Source organism: Mandrillus leucophaeus, unplaced genomic scaffold (genome assembly GCF_000951045.1).
Source record: "Mandrillus leucophaeus isolate KB7577 unplaced genomic scaffold, Mleu.le_1.0 Scaffold159, whole genome shotgun sequence".
Classification (NCBI taxonomy): domain Eukaryota; kingdom Metazoa; phylum Chordata; class Mammalia; order Primates; family Cercopithecidae; genus Mandrillus; species Mandrillus leucophaeus.
Window position 1 is genome coordinate 3,980,268 of NW_012101576.1, and position 19,326 is coordinate 3,999,593.

Below are 19,326 nucleotides of genomic sequence, written 5' to 3' on the forward strand. Positions count from 1 at the left end.
TCTTCTCTTCTGTCCTCTTGCTTCTTTATTTAATTTTTTTCTCACACTTCCTTATGTTCAGGCACACTCATATCTTGTGGCTCCTGTACACAAGCATATATCTGCCTTATGCCCTTTTTAGTTCTACCTATGGAATGTTCTTTTCCTAGATAAGTGCATAGTTACTTCTATCTTCAGTTCATTACTCAAGTGCCCTCTCCCAGGGAGGGGTTTCTTGGCAACCATTTCTTAAATAACTGCCCCCACCTTGTCTTTCTATATTTACTTATGCTGCTTTTTCCCTCTTCTTGAGGCATAGGTAAAATTATGTTTTTATATTATTTATTGTCTGTCTTCTCTACTGGACTATAATCACCACAAGGAAGGGAATGATCCTCACTTTATTCATCGTTTGATCTCTAATGTCTAGGACAATGCCACATAGTAGGTGCTCAGTAAGTACTTAAAGGAATAAAGAGATAAATAAATATGAGGTCTTTGTACATGAACACATTTCTAAGTGCTTAAGTTCTCTGCTTCCCATTTCAGTGACTTGCCCAAGAGCCCCAGTCAGGAGGTCCCTGAGGGGCAGGTACCAAAAAGCAAGTGTTCCTATCCGCTCAGCTTTCTCTTTCATGGCACTTCCCATGCTCTCTGCCATCCACGAAGAGGCTCTTGACCCAAATCCTGTCCTCACGCCAGTCAGTATGCTTCCCTTTAGCTCAAATCCTGCCATCCTGAAAGTGACACAGTATAATGCCTACAGACAAAACACCCAGTCACTCCTGTGAAAGTCCTTTCCAGTGCCATTGTGTTTGATTAGCAGATTTGTACGTTTAGATTATGGGCAATTTCTGAGGGTTTGAAGAATATGTAAACAGCCTACACCTCTAGGGGGAAGACTGGGAAAGCAGCAGGTGAAGGCTGGCTCCTAGTGGGCCTGTGAGTGCCCTCGGTCCCCGTGCTGGCTGTTTGCTGCTTTACAGATTGCCCATCTCACTCCTATTGACAGACGTGCAGCCTCATGAATGTAGTATGTTCAGTCTCCCAGGCAGAAATTGATCTCAGTTGAATAATCAGGAAGTTGGATTTACATTACTGGCAAAAGAAGCCACCTTTTCTCTTCAGATTAAACAAAAAAAATAAAGGAGACAACAAACAGGGTATGTCAATGTGCCAGGAGAGGCATGAAGGCACGAGAGAAGGAAAAAAAAAATCAAATATTGATTAAAAGCAAAGAAAAATGCTGAAGATGGTCAAAAAGCCTTTATTCTTCTAAGCAGCATAAAACATAAGAATTTTTAGAAAATGAATAGCCTGGAGTTGAAGGGGAAGCGGCATGGTGGAATTGAAATGTAGTCTAGTGATCTTTATTTTAGATTTTGTGACATTTATTTTTACAAGTGAAATTCTAAAGGAGAGTATGGAGGAAATGATCTAAACAAAGGTCTCCTAAATCAACACAAGACATGGAATCCATGCTTTGCATGGGATTTTGACTTTTAAGTTCATAGCCTCAGTCAGTATCTTTAACAGGTCTCTTTAGACTTGGCTCAGAAGCTGTATTTTAAACATGGATTGGTTTCAGATTGATCATCTTCACATCTTTTGGAACAATTTTCAGTTTCTCAGGCATCCACCAATACTTTGTATCACAAACCAGCCACTGGGTGGGGTAAAGTGCAGAAAAACTAAAATGAAAGGAAAAGAGGAATAGTCTAAGGCAGTCCAGGAAGCAAGAATGGATATGAGGGAATAACACCAGAGTTAACCAAAAGGGTATCAGGAAAGGAGGAACTAAAAATGCACTGGGCGGGAGTGTATTTAGAGACATGCATGAAGATCAAGGAAGGGAATCCTGCATGAGTAACGAGGTGACAGGAGGGAAAGACTTATAGAGGAGTATTAGGTGGTCCATCTGAGTGGAATATGTACGATTCTGCACATCTAGATTTCTTTTGGTACTTTGAAACTTTTGAAAATAAACAATGGGATACATGTAATCAGTTGTTTTTTTTCAGAGCTTCTTTTAAGAGGTTTTAAGGATATCATGCATATCTTCTACACATGATACAGTTCATTTTTAAAAACCTGATTCAATATGAGACCCTTAGCTATCTCATATAAATATATCATTTAATCATTTATTTTGTATATCTCCCCTTTAAATTAGAATATAAACATCAATGGGGGTGACTATTGTACATTTCTTATATGTGGCTTCACATATACAGAGTTTTGTTCTTTTTTCTTTCTTGCATTTTTTTTTTTTTTTTTTTTCCTGAGACAGGGTGTGGCTATGTTACCCAGGCTGGAGTACAGTAGTGTGATCATGGCTCACTGCAACTTTGACCTCTCTGGCTCAGGTGATCCTCCCACCTCAGGCTCCTAGGTAGCTGGGACGATAGGCACATACCACTATGTCCAGCTAATTTTTTTTATTTTTAGTAGAGATAGGATTTTGTCATGTTGCCCAGGCTGATCTTGAACTCCTGGGCTCAAGAAATCTGCCTGCCTTGGCCTCCCAAAGTGCTGGAATTACAGACATGAGCCACCACGTCTGAGATATTTATTTTTTTAAAAAAACATTTAAATAAATTATTTAACTTATTTTTAAAGTTATTTTGAACCTGGATTTACCTGTATCTTTTATTTTTAAACTCTTCCATGTACCTAATACATTTAGTATCTAATATGTGCAGTCCATGTTATATTTGTTGGGACATAAGATCTAGAACATTTCCTAACATGGTTAATGGTTCAGAGAAAATAATCCCCATGTGCCTCCATGAGGTTCTTATACCTGTTAACACACAGACCTTAAAGGAAAGAAAATCACAAAACACAGTACTTGTATTAGTCTGTCCTCACACTGCTGATAAAGACATACCTGAGACTGGGTAGTTTACAAAAAAAAAAAAGAGGTTTAATAGACTCATGGTTACACATCGCTAGGGAGGCCTCGTAATCATGGCAGAAGGCAAAAGGTGCGTCTTACATAGCAACAGGCAAAGCGACAATGAGAACCCAGTGAAAGGGGTTTCCCCTTATGAAACTACCAGATCTCATGAGACTTATTCACTACCAAGAGAACAGTGTGGGGGAAACTGTCTCCACGATTCAGTTATCTCCCACCGGGTTTCTCCCACAACACTTGGGAATTATGGGAGCTACAATTCAAGATAAGATTTGGGTAGGGACACAGCTAAACCATACCAATATTCAACTTGGGTTCTGTGTGGCTGTGTGAATGCGTGGCAGGAAAGGTAATAGTCTTTTGAGGTTTGCATTGGACATGTCAACATTGTTTCTGCCCCTGATGTAAAACAAGTCATTAGGCTTTATTTAGGTCATGAAACAAGTACTCTTCCTGCTATCCCAGAGCATAGCTGCTTTGACCTCAGGTAGTCTCTGACCCAAGGGTACCCAATACCCAGGATAGTCCAAGATCTATGGCATTTCCTTCCCAAGAGAGTGTTGGTGGGCCAATCAGATTTATTGCTTCCAGATTTTTGAATTGGGAAATACTAGAGGATCCAACAGATTTGATAATTATAGGGATCAGGTGGAGCCTATACTATTAGGAAACAGAAACAGTAAATATGGAGAAACTATGAGGTGAGAAAAAGTATAAAGACTTGCATGAAAGAATAAGCAAGTGTCAGCCAGGCATAGTGGCTCACACCTGTAATCACAGCACTTTGGGAGACTGAGGTGGGCAGATCACTTGAGGTCAGGAGTTCAAGACCAGCCTGGAAAACATGGTGAAACCTTGTCTCTACTAAAAATTCAGAAAATTAGCCAGGCATGCTGGCAGGTGCCTGGGATACCAGTTACTGGGGAGGCTGAGGCAGGAGAATCACTTGAACCTGGGAGGCAGAGGTTGCAGTGAGCTGAGATCATGCCACTGCACTTCAGCCTGGGAGACAGAGCGAGGCTCCACCTCAAAAAAAAAAAGTGTCAATAGGAGGAGATGGAGTAAATGCTCTTCATAAGAGTGCTCATGTGGCCCTTGAGGAAAAAGAACAATAAATTTCTAGAACTACATTGCTTCTGACAGAGTGACGGAACCAGTTTCAGTTCCAGTCCATACATATAAAAATAACTAGCACAATCCCTTTTTATTATATGAATAATAATAAATAATTTTAAAATCTTCTTTATTATCAATAATTTCAGTGAATTTCAGTTCCTTGCAAAAAAGCAAATGCTAAATAAAACAGAGGTGATATGGGCAGAAGTTATTCGTTGTTACCTCCTGCAAAGCAGTAAATTTACGTCTCAAATTTTAGGCATGCTTTGTGATAGAGAAACAGTGATTTTCAGGGCAGTGGATCCCTGGTTATGACTCATAGAATTATGATTAGCTCAAAATTGTATTGGTTAGCATCCATGCAGGAAAGCAGACACCAGTATAGATATTTCAAACAGAGGAAATTTAATTTAGAGATGTGGTTACAAAATTATGGGAAGGATTGAAGAAACAAAAAGGGTAAAAAAGAAATACATGTAATTGTAGGGAGCTATTATTATACCTTCAGCTGGAGGAATTTAATGAAAGATGGTGCTACATAGAGCCCAGGTGTGCTGGTCACTGAGGCTGCTGGAGCATGCTCTGCTACTGCAGCTGTTAGAAATTCTGGCACCATGTTTTAGAGCTTGCAAAGCATGACCATCTACCCAACTTGTATAAAGTTAAGAATCTATCTGTATGTTGAATTGTAAGCCAGCTGGGAAAGAAGTCTGGGAAGCATAGTTTATAGGCACACTTCCCACTATTGTGCTGCAAAGGAACTCAAAGAAGGGGGGAAAATGGAGCTGGGAGGCAAGAGACAAACAATTGACTCAAGAGATATACCAAAAAAATTTGTTTTTAATTACAAGATATTGAGGCCCAGTGCGGTGGCTCATGCCATAATCCCAGCACTTTGGGAGGCCAAGGCAAGAGGATCGCTTGATGTCAGGAGTTCAAGACCAGCCTGGGCAACATGGCAAAACTCCGTCTCTATTAAAAATACAAAAATTAGCCAGGCGTGGTGGCTCATGCCTGTAATCCCAGCTGCTTGGGAGGCTGAGGCGGGAAAATTGCTTGAACCCGGGAGGTGGAGGTTGCAGTGAGCCGAGATCATGCCACTGTGCTCCAGCCTAGGCGACAGAGTGAGACTGTCTCAAAAAAAAAAAAAAAAAAAAAAAAAAAGACATTGAACTTTGAATATTTAGCTTTGTTACAACAGTCTACTACATAATGTTGGTTGTCTACCTTTTACTTAAAACTCCAGTCTTGTATCAGTTACCCAATCATCCTCTGCTGTGCATTGTATGTATGGGTCCCTCCAAAATGCATATGTTGAGACTTAATACCCATTGTGGTGGTATGAAGAGGTGAAGCCTTTTGTAAAGTGATTAAGTCGTGAGGGCTCCATCCTTGTGAATGGTATTAATGCCCTTATGAAAGAGGCTTCCGTGAGTTGTCTGGCCCTTTCATCTCTTTGCCATATGCAGACACAGTGTTCTTCCCCTCTGGAGGATACTGCAACAAGGTACCATTCTGGAAGCAGAGAGAGAGCCCTCACCAGAGACTGAATCTGTTGGAACTTTGATCTGGGACTTCCCAGCCTCCAGAACTGTAATAAATAAATGTATATTATTTACTATATCATATGGTATAATATATTACCGTATTACTTAATCTAAAGTATTTTTTGTAGCAACCCAAATGGACTCAGATATCCATCCTCATAGGAATCAGGGCAAAACCCCATCTCCAGCTCTGGGGGTGTTGGGGTGGACTCTGATGGGTCTTAGCTTGGTTCTTGGATCAGTTTCACCACTGATGTTTGTGAATAGGTATGTGACCCAATTCTGATTAGTGATACTACTTGAAAACTTTGCTGAAGAAAGTTTTTCCTAGTTCTTTGAGATAGCAAAGAGAAGCCAGTCTTTCCCTCCTGTCAGACATTTAAAGAAAGCAAATAGTCATCTTGCCACTGGCAGCTCTTCTGTAAGCATGAAAGGAATCAGAATTAAAGTTAACAGTAGAGATGCCCAAGCAGAGATGTGGAAAGAACCAGATCCTTTATGACATTATTGCACCACCAAATTAACCAATACTGAAATCCCACCCCACTCCTACACTTTTTATTATGCAAGCTTATACATTTAAAAAATTTTAAAACTGATTTGAGTTGGATTTTTTTTATTTGTAGCTAAGATTACTATGATAAACATTCAAGGTTTTAATAATGCTACATTTTTCCCTTTCCAATAAACCTCTCTAGTGGGAAATAAAGAGGTCAAGTTGTGTCTAGGATATTAGAAAGTATATGTAACACCAAGAACCTCTATGTGACCACTTTATTATGTCCACTGTAGTGGTTTTTTAAAAAAAGGTAAGTGTTATTCTAACAAATTAGGAAAGGATGCAAAACCATTCTCAGCTGAGAAAATGTTTAGCTGAGTGCCGAATAGATTTACGTAATAAATTATTTTGAGCCTTATTTGAAATATGGGAGAAAGATTCTACATTGTTTTAGAGGATGTAGCTAGGAGGAAACTGGCAAAACTTACACTGAAAAGTTTCAGTGCTTTAAAAAATAAAACTATAGTTTCAGAGCTGTCTAAAAATGGATGGGGATTCTTGGAGACTAGGAAGTGAATTCTTCATCGTTGGGGATATTTAAGCAGAGATTGAATGACCTCTCTGGGAGTGTTAGAGAGGAGAGTCATGTTGTGGAAGGAAGATGACATCTGAGGGTTTTCTAACTCTAAGATTGTGATTATATTTCAGTTATAATGTGGTTATATTGACTTTGGTTGTATTTACCATAGAGCCTATGGAAGGGCACACCTAGTCAGTCTCTTGGAAGGTGAATTGCCAACGAGCAGCTCAGATGTTTTATGATGTCAAGTTTAGAGCTGCCAATATATTGTATTAATCCATTCTTACTCTGTTAACAAAGACATACTGAAGACTCGGTAATTTATAAAAGAAAGAGGTTTAATTGACTCACAGTTCAGCCTGGCTGGGGAGCCTCAAGAAACTTATAATTACAGCAGAAGGGGAAGCAAACACTTCTTTACATGGCAGCAGCAAGGAGAAATGCCAAGCAAAAGGGAGAAAACCCCTTTATAAAACGATCAGATCTCATAGAACTCATTATCATGAGAACAGCATGGAGGTAACCACCTCTATAATTCAATTACCTCCCACCAGGTTCCTCCCATGACACATGGGGATTATGGGAACTACAGTTTAAGGTGAGATTTGGGTGGGGACATGGACAAACCATATCAATCGTGTACTTCAGAAATGATTACTTCCCTTAGGGGGAAAGTTGAACCCATCAATTAAGATGAGATTTTTAGATTTTCCATGTGCTATCCTTATACTCACCATCCCTGACTTACATCCCAGGAGTGACTGAAAGTAGGCACAAACTACACCACAAATATCAGAGAATATAGGCAAAGCCCAGACGAATTAGTGTCCATGCAGTTCACCCCATGAAGCATGCCTAGAAGTCAGTGCAAGAGCAACAATTAAAATATCACACGATGAGCTGTAGACCCCAGTAGGTAGAGCTTCTTTGTTTTATGACCTTTCTCCTAGTGTGATAGCAAATACAATAGGCTGGCCTCATAAATCATACCTCCAGAAAACATCCGTAGGGCAGACTTTGACACTGTTTGCATATTCAAATGTCATCCTGTTCATAAGAGGAAAGACTAAACACTTTTTTTCCTCTCAAAAATGTCAGCATGGCTGGATTAGAAAAGATAATTCGGAAGTACTTCTAGACAATAATTACCTCTGGCACCTATCTGCAGTTACTTAATGAATGGGAAGAGAATTTTTTTTTTAATTTTTAAAAATTATGATTATTGCAGTAATTAATCAGCTGCTCAGTGACAGCTTATCTTGAGGGGGAAAAAGTGCCTCAAAGGCCATCTTGCTTCTGTAGGGCACCTTGTTGATTTCACATCACATATGCAAAACATATCCTATTATTATTAGCAACAAAAATGCTTGTGGAAGTAGAATTAGCCTCAATTTCCTAATAGTCAGGAAACTCTCACATTTCACAAGTGAGAGAAAGAAAAAAAAAAAAAAAAAGCCAAACCACCCCTAATCCCAAATGGTAGTTGGAAAAAAAAAGTTTCAGACTTGCTCAGCTGTGATTGTTAAAACAATCTCTTACTCTTAATTACATGCAAAAGTTCCTGGTTCTAATTATGGACCTTGGGGAAATAGCCATCTCCCCAAACCAATAACGCCTCATGTTAACTCTAGTTCTTCTGTGTTTAATATCTTACTGCTGGATTTCAGCTTCCCTAGATGATCTGGAAATTTGGCTTTTTCTACTTTATTTTTCACAGTGCTTCTCAGAACAGGGGCTAGGAGACTTCACTTTTCCCAGTGATTCTTTTTATCACATTTCTTGCTACTTGAGTACAAAATCCTCTAACCTGAGATGCCCACATCAGAGGCAACTTCTTTCCTCCACGGTGTTCCTACCTGGCTTTCTGCAGCTCAAGGCTCTCAGTTACTGCATCAAAGGTCCTTGGAGTGATGTAAGCGGCAGCATACTCATGAGGACTCACTGGCAAATATGGAGGTGAGGGTGTTTCTAGAGGTCAACTGGCCCAGGTGCCTTCCCAGCATTGGGCCCCATACCTCTGAATATTCTGATGACTGAACAGAGCAGAATGCAGCACGAGCTGGCTGGGAGCTTAGAAACAGAGATGATTACCACTCAAGGCGCATTAGAGAATATCCGGTCCAAACCCCTCATTTTTCAGATGAGACTGAGTTCTAGAAAAGGAAAGGAATCTCTTCATATCACAGAGGTAGTTAAAGACCACCCCAGCGTTGTGCTTGGTCTGCTATCCATACACACCAGGGCTGGTGCTTCAGAGTTGTCTAGATGCTATCTATTCTGTCTAGGCTAATCCAAAAGGTGGACTAACATGAGTTACTTCAGCACTGTGGCCCTGGGTCCTCCTCTATCCCTTCTGGTAAAGAAATTTTTGACTTCATAAATATCAGTTCCTTCACCAGTGAAACAGGGGTTATACTACTCACTGTTTAATAATATTGTTAAGGGGAAAAAAAAGAAAAGGGGGACATGGACAAATTTGAGAAGGTCTCTTAAAGACTAAAACATTTAAAACATTCTCTAGGTTTTGCAAATATACGAGACAAAACCACCTGTAACATTTTAGAGGCTATGCTTGGATAAATCTCATTTTACATATTTCAGCAAACTATACTTTGAAAACATTAAAATAATGAGGAAATCTTGCAAAATGTGTCTGTGTGTGTGTACTTTCTAAAGAGGTCAGGAGTTGTAACATTTTTGTATTTTACATGTAGCCAGTGTTTACTATTTTGCACATAATAGGTATTCAGTTCAATACAGTTTGGTGAAATGAGTGAATGATGCTCTTCCCACCTACTTTCCTTTTTCACTGCCCATCTAAATCCTACCCATTTCTCAAGGCTTAGCTCAAGATTCACTACATGACCAGCCCTCACTGATTTCTCTCTTTTTTGAAATAATGACTATTGTGCTAGAGCCAGCATTCTGGATTCTAGAGGCAAGCTCTTGATTATAGACAATTTTCTGTTGTAATCTACTTCTCTCATGTGTGTTTACTTTAGCTTTTTAAGAAGATTGTGAGTTCCATAAGGGCAGGGGCTGTATGTTATAATTCTCTGATAGGACCCACAGTACCTGGCATGGAGCTTATTTTTAAGCAGGAAACTAGTCATGCTGAAATTCAATGATTGTTGCTGACACTATGGTCTTCCATAGTGTCTTATATACATGTGCTTATATACATATATGGAATCTATTGATTATAATTGGTGTTAAGCATTTGTTTTGCTAACTCTTAGGTAGGTAATAGGTGGCAGTTAACTGCTAAGGGATTTCTGTTCTTCCAGGAGACAGAATGTTTCTGAGTCACAAATAACATATTAAGCAGAGTCAAGAACTCTGTTTAAGCAGAAATCCAAGGTTAGTCAGCAAACGAGAAATGGCTAGGTGAAAGTTTGTAACCTAATAAACCTGCTCAGAGACTACCCAGGATAATTCTAATTTGTTTTTGTTTGAGTAGGAGAGGGATTTCAAGGACTAAATATAGGTTATTACTTCCTTGGATGATTAAACATATTTAGTGTGAGAATTTAGCTTGGAATGGGAAAAGAAGCATAATTTAAGTCAATAAATATGTAATGAGTGAATAGAATTTCAGAGGTAACAAAAGGAAGGTACATTAGTCCATTTTCATGCTGCTGATAAAGACATACCTGAGACTATGCAATTTACAAAAGAAAGAGGTTTAATGGACTTGCAATTCCACATGGCTGGGGAAGCCTCACAGTCATGGTGGAAGACAAGGAGGAGCAAGTCACATCTTACCATGGATGGCTGCAGGCAAAAAGTGAGAGGTTGTCCAGGGAAACCCTTGTTTTTAAACATCACATCTCGTGAGATTCATTCACTATCACAAGAACAGCACAGGAAAAGCCCACCTCTATAATTCAGTCACCTCCCACTAGGTCCCTCCCATGACACATGGGAATTGTGGGAGTTATAATTCAAGATGAGACTTGGGTGGGGACACAGCTAAACCATATCATTCTGCCCCTGGCCCCTCCCAAATCTCATGTCTTCACATTTCAAAACCTGTTAAAGAAATTTTTGACTTCATAAATATCAGTTCCTTCACCAGTGAAACAGGGGTTATACTACTCACTGACTTCCCAATAGTCCCCCAAAGTCTTAACTCGTTCCAGCATTAACTCAAAAATCCACAGTCCAAATTCTCATCTGAGACAAGGCAAGTCTCTTCTGCCTATAAGCCTGTAAAATCAAAAGCAAATTAGTTACTTCCTAGATACAACAGGGGTACAGGCATTGGGTAAATACAGCCACTCCAAATGGGAGAAATTGGTCAAAACAAAGGGGCTACAGTCCCCATGCAAGTCCAAAATCTTTAAGTTCCAAAATGATTTCCTTTAACTCCATATCTCACATGCAGAGTACACTAATGCAACAGGTGGGCTCCCACAGTCTTGGGCAGCTCCACCCCTGTGGTTTTGCAGGTTATAGCCCTCTCCTGTCTGCTTTCACTGGTTGGTGTTAAGTGTCTGTGACTTTTCCAGGTACACAGTGGAAGCTGTTGGTGAATCTCCCATTCTGGGGTCTGGAGAATGGTTGCCCTCTTCTCACAGCTCCACTAGATAGTGCCCCAGTAAGGACTCTGTATGGGGGTTCCGATCCCACATTTCGCTCTGCACTGCCCTAGAAGAGGCTCTCTATGAGGGTCCCATCCCCACAGCAAACTTCTGCCTGGGCATTCAGGTATTTCCATACATCCTTTGAAATCTAGGAGGAGGTTCCGAAACCTCAATTCTTGACTTTTCGGCACTCACAGGCTCAATACCATGTGGAAGCTGCAAAGATTTAGGCCTTCCACACTCTGAAGCAACAGCCCTAGCTGTACCTTGGCCCCTTTCAGTCATGGCTGGAGCTGTTGGGATGCAAGGCACCCAGTCCCTAGACTGCACACAACAGACAGACCCTGGGCCTGACCCACAAAACCATTATTTCCTCCTAAACCTCCTGGCTTGTGATGGGAGGGGCTGCTGCAAAGGTCTCTGACATGCCCTGGAGACATTTTCCAAATTGTCTTGGTGATTAACATTCAGCTTCTCATTACTTATGCAAATTTTTGTAGCCGTTTGGATTTCTTCTCAGAAAATGGAATTTTCTTTTCTATAGCATTGTCAGGCTGCAAATTTTCTGAACTTTTATGCTCTGTTTCCATTTTAAAACTGAATGCCTTTAACAGCACCCAGGTTACCTCTTAAATACTTTGCTGCTTAGAAGTTTCTTCTACCAGACACCCTAAAGCATCTCTCTCAAGTTCAAAGTTCCACATATCTCTAGGGTGGGGGCAAAATGCTGCCAGTATTTTTGCTAAAACAAAAGTCACCTTTGTTCCATTCCCAACAAGTTCCTTATCTCCATCTGAGACCACCTTAGCCTGGACGTCATTGTCCATATCATTATCAGCATTTTGGTCAAAGCCATTCAACAAGACTCTAGGGAGTTCCAAATTTTCCCACATTTTCCTATCTTCTTCTGAGCCCCCCAAACTGCTCCGATCTCTGCTGGTTACCCAGTTCCAAAGGTGCTTCCACACTTTTGGGTATCTTTTCAGCAGCGCCCCACTCTACTGGTACCAACTGATTGGATTAGTCCATTTTCACACTGTTGATAAAGACATACCCAAAATTGAGCAATTTACACAATAAAGAGGTTTAATGGACTTACAATACCACATGGCTGGGGAGGCCTCACAATCATGGTGGAAGGCAAGGAGGAACAGGTCACATCTCACATGGAAGGCAGCAGGCAAAAAGAGAGAACTTGTGCAGGGAAACTCCCATTTTTAAAACCATCAGATCTCATGAGACTCACTTCACTATCACAAGAACAATGAAGGAAAGGCCTGTCCCCATAATTCAATCACCTCTCACCATATTCCTCCCATGGCATGTGGGAATTGTGGGAGTTACAATTCAAGATGAGATTTCAGTGGGGACAGAGCCAAACCATATCAGAAGGAATAGTAAATCTGACTACCTAAAATTTAAAAAAAAGTTTCATCATGAAAAATACCACAATTAAACTGACAGCTTGGGTAAAAATATTCACAACATATATATACCACAGGCAAAGAGTTAATATCTCCAATAAAATGAAGAAATTTTAAAACTGAGGACAAAGGGACCCAAAACATGATAGTTTATAAATATAAAATTTAAATGTAAAAAGGACATAAACAATTCATAAAAATGTCCTCAAATAATCAAAAAATGTTCAAGATTGCTTCCAATGAGTGATATACTAATTAAAATAGCTCAGAGATGCTATTTCTCACCTATCAAATTAAAAAACATTTAAAAATATGGCAACACAATATGCTAGTGAGGCTGTAAGGAAACAAGCACTCTGGAGTGAAATTTGTCAATACCTAATAAAATTATGTATGTAAGTACTTTTTGACCCATACCCCTTAGCTAGGAATGTGTTCTGAATATTTACATCTAATAATATAAAAATTCATATGTACAAGGTTATTCATTGTAGATTGTTTGTAATTGTAAAATATTGAAAATGTCCCAAGTACCCTCTGAAATTGTATTCACTCTTTTATACCCATTGTATAAACTATGCTACATCCACACAATGGAGTCCTACACAGCCATTAAGTAAAACAATGAGAAATATATCTAGGAACTGATATAAAGTGATTTCCAGAATATGCTATTAATGAAAAAGCAAAGTGCAAAATGGTATCTATGGCATACTACCCTTCATGTAAGAAAGACTATAAGAAAATGCACATGTATCTGCTCATTTGTACAAAAAATGAATAAAAGATAAACCACAAATTAAGGAAATTGGTTACTTTCTGGAGTAGGAGGTCTGTGGGAAAGGAATGAAATGAAGGCGAGTCGGAGTGCTTTGCAGGAATGGCGAAGGAGTTTCCTTCTCTGAGTACAGCTTCTGGCTCTTGAAATCACAATGAGGTTTCACACACCCTTTGAATTCCACCAAAATAAACAAACCAATCAGGATTTGGATGGGAGACCCAACACAAAATAGAAAAAGTAACAAATGAACTTAACTCTATAGCAGATGAATAACATAACCAAACTGAAGGGGACAGAGAAGGGAAGAACCAATGAAGTAACTTTGGAAAACATCATCTTGACTGGATACTTTAATAATGCTATAGGCAAAAAGAATTGACCACAAGAGCTGAATCTAGTCATTTAATTTGTTTTTCACAGGAGTGTGTTAATATAGTTTTTCTGTATACCAGTATCAATCAAATATGTAAATATATTGTACAAATAAGGGCTAGCTTTTTTGCATTTGTATTTTATCTATACAAATAAAGAATAGGGGAGGACTAAAATGAATTCTGTGGAGTCAGATTGAACTGAGAGGTATCAGTATAAACCTATGGTTTATGTACACACAATACATATATATGTGTGTATGTGTGTGTGTATTCCAACCCACATACACCATATACATGTGCTCATGGACATATATATATAAATATGAATATATATGTGTGTATATATATACACACACAAACAAAGAGAACAGAAATACAGATGTATGTGTATACATGGGTTAGCATGTATAGATGTTTGTCCTTGCTATGTCTGCTGAAGTGTCTAAAAGTAATGACACACTAATTGCAATGAGCATACTTAGTGTCCAGATTTTGGTTTCTAAACACCATTATCTGAGAAATGGTTGATATGAAATCTGAGACAGGAAAAAACAAGATGTGCTTGTAGCATCTTATGTTGTCACAAAGTAAGGAAGTAAGGAAGTGCTTTAAAAAAGTATCTAAAAATATATCCTAATAGTTAAGATTGGAAATATTAATATTTGAGCCTAAAAATAATAACAGTCTGGATTATAACCTACATAATAAATATCCATGAGTAATATGGATATAAATAGTTGAATAAATAAATGGGGGGAAAGGACAGCTCTTTTTTTTTTTTTTTTTTGAGATGGAGTCTTGCTGTGTTGCCCAGGCTGGAGTGCAGTGGCACAATCTCCACTCACTGCAAACTCCACCTCCCAGGTTCATGTTATTCTTCTGCCTCAGCCTCCCGGGTAGCTGGGACTATAGGTGCCTGCCACCACACCTGGCTAATCTTTTGTACTTTTAGTAGAGACAGGGTTTCACCATGTTAGCCAGGATGGTCTCGATCTCCTGACCTCATGATCCGTCCACCTCAGCCTCCCAGCTCTTTCTTACAGAAATAATCTGATGATGAAAGTAGAGGGAAAGAGGAAAATAGAAAAAAAGCACTGTCAGGCAAACACCAAAGCAATGATTTTTGAAAGCAAGATCCCCTGATGGATGTTGAAAATTGTAGGAGAAAATTTGAGAAGAAACAGGATATTTGCATAGCCTCAAAGTATGTCCACACATATTTATTAATTACAAAGGGAAAAATGTAACATTACAGAGGACAAACCTACAGACACCACAGTAACCAAGTGATCAAGGTTAATATCATCAGTTACAAGATATATCGATGTAATGGGGCCCTTGAGAAATACACATCTTTCCGTGTTATTCTTGCCAAAAAAGCATAATCTTATTCAAATCATGACAAACTATCAGATAAATCCACACTGAGATACAGTCTATAAAATACCTGAGCAGTACTGATCAAAAGTGTTAAGTTCATGAAAAACAAGGAAAGACTGAGGCAGTGTCATAGATTAGAGGAGACTAAGGAAGCACAACTAAATAAAATTGAATCTTGCAACAGAAAAAGGATAATGGAAAAACTGGTAAAACTTTTACAAAGCCTAAAGTTTAGTTAACAGTTTTATTTCAAGGTTAACTTTATGGAGTTGATAATTATCCCATAATTATGTAAGTGGTTAACATGAGAAGCTTCATGAGGAATACACAGAGACAATCTGTATTATTTGGTAAATACTTTGTAAGTATAAATTTAGTTCAAAATAAAAATTTAAAATAATATGTAACGAGTGCCTACTTTTAGACACTCAACCTATTCCACCTTGTTCTCCAGCCTCGTGTTTCACCAAATTAGTTCCTTATCACCTCCTGTTCATAGTCCTGTTTGCTTGGCTTCCATGATACAACACTCTCCTGGTTTTTTCTTCTCTATCTCCTTGGAAAATTCATTCTCTAACCAGATATGAAGTGTTAGAATTCTTTAACTATTTATCCTTTTTATCTTACTCTCTTACATTGTACTTAAGTAATCTTATTGATGCTCAGATCTTCTATTACCATGTAAATCTGCAAGGCTTGCAATCTTCTGTCTCAAGACCCAGTTTCTTATCTGAGCTCCATATGTATGTATACTTGAGATTTGCATTTCTTAATGGATCCTCAACCTTAGCAAGTCAAAAACTAAGCTCATGATCTGGCACCCCATCCCATGGTGGTTTAAACCATATCCACAGTTTAATCAACCTGCCTTTCAAAAGGTGGGGCCTAATTCCACCCTGAGTGTGAGTTGGACTTAGTAACTCCTAATGAATAGAATAAAAGCAGAAATGACAGTGTATGAATTTGGGGACTAGGTCATGAGAAGCATTTCATTTCTTGCAGCTTCTCTCTTGGATCACTCACTCTGGGGAAGCCTGATGCCGTTTTCCCTTAAGAAGCCCATGTGATAAGAAAGGAAGGCCTCCAGCTAACAGCTACATGAGAAAGTTTGGAAATAGATTATCTAGTCCCACCCAAGCCTTCAGGTGAATGCAACTCTGACCAACATCTTGATTACAACCTAATGGGACACCCTGAGCCAGAGCCACACAGCACCTGATACTCAGAAATCGAGATACTGTTGTTATTTTACACCATTAAGTGTAGGACAAACTGTTATACAATAAAAGATAATTGATATTCCTTTCTCCCCCATAAACAACCAGATCATATTTCAATTTTGCTGTTTTTAGTGAATTACTCACTATCCCATTTATTACACAGCCAGGAAAAGAGGCATCACTCTCTTTTTTTTCTTTTCTCGACTTTCATTTTATTAATAGATTCAGGGGGTACATGTGCAGGTTTGTTACAAAGGTATATTGTGTGGTGCTGAGGTTTAGAGTACTAATGAATCCATCACCCAGGTAATACACATAGTACCCAACAGGTAGTTTTTTCAAACTTTCCCCGTCTTTCTCTCTCTGCCCTCTTGTATTCCTCAGTGTCTATTGCTCCCATTTTTATAACCATATGTACCCAATATTTAGTTACCACTTCTAAGTGAGAACAGAGGCATCACTCTTGACAACTAACTCTCTTACTGATTTCCCAACTGAAATCCATTATTAAGACCTATTGATTTAGGTTCCCAATTATCTCTCAAATCTGTTCACTTATCTCTATCATCGTTCCCTCCATACTGGTCCACTCTACTGTTATTTTTTGCCTATATAGCCTTGTATTAGGCTCTCGACTCTGGTACCTCTCTGATACACTCTTCACATTGTTGTCAGGATAATCTTTTCAAAAACACTTACTAATCACCGATTCTAAGCTAGATATACTGCCATGGGTCCCTGGACAGCCAGAACACTCCCAAGGGCAGAAACAACAAAGAAAATGCCCTAATGGAAAAGTGTTGAGGCCAGGCGCGGTGGCTCAGGCCTGTAATCCCAGCACTTTGGGAGACCGAGGAAGGCGGATCACGAGGTCGGGAGATCAAGACCATCCTGGCTAACACAGTGAAACCCCATCTCTACTAAAAAATACAAAAAAATTAGCCGGGCATGGTGGCAGGCGCCTGTAGTCCCAGTTACTCGGGAGGCTGAGGCAGGAGAATGGTGTGAACCCGGGAGGCAGGAGAATGGTGTGAACCTGGGAGGCAGAGCTTGCAGTAAGCCGAGATCGCGCCACTGCACTCCAGCCTGGGCGACAGAGCGAGACTCCATCTCAAAAAAAAAAAAAAAAGAAAGAAAAGTGTCTTCACCAGGCTATTCATTGCCTCTGCCCTAAACATTCTTAAAGGCCACCATTTGGGGATGGATGAGTGGTCCTTGATCAACTTGCTGATTTGGAGGATTTTAATAACTTTTCATACTTTCACATTACTTTTTAATGTAATATGTGCTCATGTTTAGAAAATTTGGAAAATGCATATATTTTAAAAAGAGCAAGAAAAAGCATTTCTAATTCCATCATCCAGAAATTTTGGCTTATTTCTTTCAAACGTTTGCCTCATGCTTTTAAAACCTTATTAAGATCATTCTGTATATTAATGCGGTTTTCTATTTCGCTTTTTGTGCTTAAGGTTATAAGATTTTTTCCATATCATTAAAAACTCTATGTAAATATCATTTTAATAGCTGCTTAACATTCTATGATATTAGAAATTTCATTTTGAAATTTGTCTTTTGCCCAGTGTCTAAACGAATAATTTTACTTTTGATGGAGGTAGGTGGTGGTGGTGGGAGGTCTATCTCCATGGCTTGATGATACTCAAAGGTTGCTGTTTAAATATGTTACAAAATTACATCTCTCTCTTTAGCTACTGCCTCAGTCCAAAAGGTAGCATCCAATCCGCTTGCTGATTCCAGCACTTTCTAACAGTATTTACTCCTTGAGGCTTGTAAAGCTAAGGCACATTTGGTTTTCTAGTGGATAAGCCAATAAAGCCTCTGGGATGTCATTTGGGTCAGACACCCTGAGAGAGGGGAAGAGAGGAAGGCAAGAAAACCCAGAGGAGCTGTGCTAAGTACGCAAACATGCATTTGGCCCTTAAAATACCCACACCTAGCTGCATATTTTTTCCTTACAATGTACAGTGATTAGTAATCCATAATTTATGGTTCTAATTAATTCTTCCCTTTATCATGGAGAGAAACTCACCCAAGCGTGCCACTCTGACAAAGCTCCAATACCAGGTTCCAGTGAAGCCCTGGATTTCCTTGCTGGGAACTCATTTGGCAAAACCCATTAAGCTGGCAAAAGATCCAGAGCATTAGAAAGGGAGGCACCCCATCCCCCTCTACCCACCATCACCCCATTCTACTTTATTCCATGAAGAAACAGACTAACAGAAAACAAAGCTGACTGTGCCATTTAACTGAGACCACACCTCCTTCAGGAGAACCAGCTTGGGCCTGATAGTAAATAAAGCGTAATTGCAGCCAGAGCAAGATCACCAAACAGATATTCTAGACTTCTAGACTTTGAGCCGGGTTCCCAACAGGAAGGGGCAAGAGTGTGAAAATCAAATCACTTGCATGTAACACACCTCTCTGGCTCTCTTAGAACTTGCTGACCTGATTCAAGTGGATCCAAGTGTTTTAGAACTTTAAGGAAGGCTCTTGTTTATAATCTGGCTGGATCCCTGTGTAACCAAAGACTGAACATTTTCTGTCATTAGACAATGGGCCAAGGAGCCTGCTAGTCCGTACTCTACCTTTTTTGGTGAAGTATACTAGTTCATGTTTATTAAAGACTTATTGTATACCGGGGTTTATTAATTTATTTAATGCTCACAGCAACTCACAGAGGTAGGTACTATTGTTAACTAGAGCAGACATTCCTGACAGCAGGGCCTTGGTTTGGTTCCCTGCTGTATCCCCATACCCTGAAACTGGTCTGGTGTAGAGTGGTACTCAATCAATATTTTTGTTCAATGGATGAATACTCATTTGACAGATGAGAAAACTGAGGCAGAGAACAAGTAAGTGGCAAAGTGAAATCCAGAGCTCATGCATTTTTTTTTTTTTTTTTTTT